Raw genomic sequence first — 4,614 nt, 5'->3', positions numbered from 1 at the left:
GAGCTAAAAACTGAGGAGATACAAACAGCGAGGAAGTCAACTTCAGAGGCGAGGACGCCCACACCAGAGTGAGGAGAGTGCGTGAGAAAGTAGGACACACACACACACACACACAGTCTCTCTCTCCTGCAGAATGAGTAATTACACTTAATGGAGGCAACACAGCCTCCAACTTTTTCAGTGACTCAGCCTAATCAGACGTTAGTGGTCCATGTAATCTGGGCCAAACTAATCAACCAGCAACACTACCAATCATTCGGGAGTTGAACACTTGACTCCACAGCCTGGCAGGATGATCAACCGCAGATTAACATGGGTTTCTGTACCTCACATTTACCACTGATTAAGCTGCATGTAGGAGCAATTCCCATCAAGCTCCATACAATGAGAATTGATTGAGATCATATTGGGCTGGGTGTTCCTGGGCTGCATTATATTCAGAGATTGTTCCTAATATTCTGGCCTCCTCATGTATGAGAGCTTTAGTTACACCTTTCTTGATATTTTCATACTTTCAAATTCACAAATTAAAATGGCTGTTCTCAATATTCTTATAATAATTTACCAAACCATAGTGTGGGAAGTGTCTGTGGTAGAATCATCAACCTTCAGCTTCATGGAGCTCTACCACAACTTCACTGTTCTAGTTCACTCTCATGGTATCACAGTAGGAAGCAGCTGTTTTCAGAGGAGAAGCTGTAAAAAGCCTCTGTCCACTACCTGCCCGGCAGCAGACAGACACAGCTAGAGACTCTCTCATGAACTGGCGTTTTTCCCATCAGCATGCTTTGAAACAATGAGCTGGGTCAGCACGCAGTGGCCTCAGTCAGCCCTGTTGAAGCTCCACCTTCACCAGATCCGACACACATGACTGGCTGAAACGCTGGCTGAGAGAAGGCCCTTACATTCAGCGTTGACTTTTTATCTGTAATTTCAGTGCAGTGAAATTTGGTCTTTTGATGAGGGGCTGAAATAATCCTTAGCGCCCAGGGCTCCACATTACAAGCGATTAACGCCACAGACAACATGTGAATTCATTTATTTTATCATTCCTCAGTCCTCGCTCGACCCGGAAGTCATTCTGGTCTGCTGTGACCAAGGACATGCCAAAGCTCATATTTCTGCTCTGGCAAGCAAGGAGACTGCCTCGAGGAGTTACGACCATGACCACATCCTTCGTGGGAGTCTGTTACAGACTGACACGCCCCCTTTAATGGAAATCAGTTTGGGATTGGACAATTCACATGAAGGATCAGAAGAAAGGACATCTCATGTTGGTTAAAACACATTTCCGTGGGACTAAGACGCAAGGTAAAGATGCAAATGAAGGAAACATGGACGCAGTTAGTGAAAAAGGGATTCACCACGAGTTATGTGTCACTTCTCTGTGACTTGCACCATCTCCGCTTGATAAAGATGTAGAATAAAAATATGCTTTTTACAGTGCACTGGAAACACATACGTGTTAACTTGAGAAAAGCTCAGTACAGCTCTGCCGTGCACACCTCGGCTTGGCAGGAATGGTCAAAAAACACTGACAGTGGAACGTTTAGCAGCTGAAGAGCCAGAGATTTCCCTCAGGAGGTGGGGGAGACCAAAAACAGAGTTAAAAGAAAGTGAAAGCTGACCTGAAATTCATCAGGTGGACGCAGACACCACCTCACATGAATGATGTGTAAATAAGCAGCTTTTTCAACATATGAACTAGAAGCGCCCTCCAGGTGTGGTCAGTACACGGTGACATCACTGTGCTGGGTGTGGCCAGAGTTGAGACTTTCAAACAGAAGGGCTGGTGTTAAGTTACTCTTTAAGGATGCTCTGGAAACATTGCTCTCCAAAAAAGCCCTGGTGGCTGCAAACTCAATAAAAGAGTGAGTTAACGTCTGCATTCTTGGAATTCTCTCCCCTGTAATATTGATGCATGTATCAAATGACTGCTGCTGACAGAAGCAGGGAGAACGATGAGTGTTAAGAAAAGGGAGTCAAGTAAATATATACACCCCATAAGCTGAAGAAACATACTGTCGTACACAGCCTGGGGAAAAAAAACAGGAGCAGGTTGAAAGAGAATAGATTCAACACGTGTAACTGAAAGCTGAATAAACTGTAAACAGAGTCACACACCTGTGCTTTCTGACAGATGGAGAATGAGCTCCGAGTGCTGTGATGCGATTTGCAGCCTGGTGTGCCTTTGCTGGCAGATATTTCATGATAGCTTATTAGACTCCAAGTCTTTTAAATCAACGAAAACACCCTCGCTCATACAGAGGGAGGAGAGGACCCTTGTAAATCAGGTCGGCTCTGTGCTTCTTATCGGAGACATGCCAGCCATGAGAGCAGGGCGGTGCAGTGAGCTCAGCTCGCTTCCCTTTTAATGACTCGCATGGAGCTGCTGCCTCATTGAGCAGCGGCGAGGAGGCAAGCGGCTTCCAGGTTGAGCTAAGAACAGCATCACAATGTGCAATTAATGATGAAGCATTATGAAACTGCACTGTATGCTCAACTAATATTTGAACATCAATCTCACAGTTACATAACCTTCATAACTTTGTCACGGCTGAACTGGTTCGACTGGTTATATGTTGACCAGTTTCTAAAAATACCTGTGTCAATGGCCCAACAAGGACACTGATGTGTTAAACTCTCTCCATATTTACAATAGACCTGAGTAATGCCACAGTAATGCTCACTTTGCTGGGAAGGCTTTGAAACTCACTTTTCTGAAAATAAAATCCTTTTAACTGGGTTGTATGTACAGTGAATGATGGTTGGAACTTTTTCTGGCACAAATTTGGATGAATATCATGTTCACTGATCTGTCACTGTAACTTTTAAGTGGAAGATCATGGCAAATAGTTTGCAACTCAGATTTCTCCACCATGTTTTATATCTATAAATAAGGTTTGGAGTTGGTATGTGGAGGGTGTTGAACTCTAAAATAAAGTGTCTTTAATACATTTCCTTGCTGCAAGCAAACGTTTCTCTACAAGTTTTTGATCCAACAAAGTGAGACAAAGCAGTGTCTGTGTTCAGTGTTGCCTTTACACAAGTAATAAAGAATAAAGCTGGTAAAAATGTTGCTTTAAAGGAGCAGAGTGTAAAATTTAGAAGGATTTATTAGCAGAAACAGACTACAGTATGCATAATTATGTTTTCATTAAAGTGTTATCACCAAAAGTCGTTGCACTTTGATCTTAGAATGATTTTTTGTTTGACAGCTTTAGCCAGAACATGGCCAGTGCTGGTAACCCACCGTGGTCAAGTGAGCTGCCGTTAGCTTTAGCTTGGTCAAATCAGCCACACTCGTTTTGTGAGTGCACCGTTTGTCCTACATTTACAGTAATCGCTGTGAAATGGCCAGGAGGGCTGTTTGACTCTGAGAGCTTTGCTAAATCTCATACCCTGCACCTTTAAATCTGACAATAATTGATCAAGAAAGTAGAACACATAAGCAGGTATTTGGTACGACAGCTCTGAAAACGGACTTTCATGGACACAATTTCAATTGTACTTGACTATCCATCCATTTATCCATTCTTTTCTGCTTATCAGAGATCGGGTCACAGTGGCACCAGGTTCAGCAAGGTACTTCAAACTAGCATAACAAATACATCATTGTCTGAGCTCTCACGGCTCACTCATGATTCTGAATGTTGGACCTGGAATGTCAAGCAAAAGCTTACTGGCAACATGCAGTCTGACCACGAAGCCACAGACAAAAGACAGACTGGTGGATCTTTGTGCACCTACAGTAAGGCAACCTGCACTACAGTAAACACTGGTGACAGGCTTTGCCATTTGGAGAACAGAAGACACTTTGTTTTTGTGAGAGGTGCTCTCCCTGTAAATAGGCAAATTTAAGGCCTTAGAAAAGAAAACTCCTAATCCAATACCAAACCCCTAATGGCTTGAAAAGTGACTCAGAGCAGAGTGGCCATCAGGAGAACCAGGACCGATTCACAGCTTAGGGCCAAAGTGAGAGAGCAAGCAGCAGAGCGAGCATGGTCCACAGCTCCCAGTGAGTCAGCTACCAATGCCAGTCAACCACTGTTGGATGGAGAAGTTGTGATGACCATGGTGAGAAACATCTGCTTTGTTCTAAACAGTCTTTGCAGCATAGAAAAATGCATTTCTTCCATGTCAGATGTGCATAGCTTTGCAAATGGCATCTTATTTAGCTTTAACTGGCATTAAAAGATTCCTCTGAACACAACTCTGATCAGCTACTGGCAGGGTTTAAAATGCAACAGCCTATTGTTACTAGTCTTAAAGAGTCTTTGTTTTCTGCTAGCCAACATTTCCAAAAGGAACACCTTATCTCAAACACATTATGCAGCAATGTGACAGTTGCTGTTAGGGTGTAGCCCACAAAATACTCACTGGTTTTTAATTGGGGATTAATTAGTTGGGTTTTTTTTCCTGTAAGCCAAATATGCAAAGAAGACTCATCCCATCAATTTTTCTCTGTGAATCGCTCCTTCACAGCCTCTGTGTTGCTGCTCAGACTGTGTGGTTAATCCACTGTGGCGTGGAAAAGGCTTTACACACACACACACACACACACACACACACACACACACACACACACAGCTCTGTGCCTGCAGTCGACGCCTC

The 4,614-nt window shown here is 43.5% G+C and overlaps 1 protein-coding gene across 1 annotated transcript in view; it reads right to left on the bottom strand.

Annotated features, from left to right (window-relative positions):
* Positions 1–4,614, bottom strand: part of LOC109967600 (plexin-B2-like) — a 146,331-nt gene that overhangs the window by 101,124 nt on the left and 40,593 nt on the right. The gene's annotated exons all lie outside the window — the stretch shown is intronic.

This window comes from Monopterus albus, unplaced genomic scaffold (genome assembly GCF_001952655.1).
Source record: "Monopterus albus unplaced genomic scaffold, M_albus_1.0 scaffold132.1, whole genome shotgun sequence".
NCBI lineage: Eukaryota > Metazoa > Chordata > Actinopteri > Synbranchiformes > Synbranchidae > Monopterus > Monopterus albus.
This window is presented reverse-complemented; position numbering and strand designations above follow the sequence as displayed.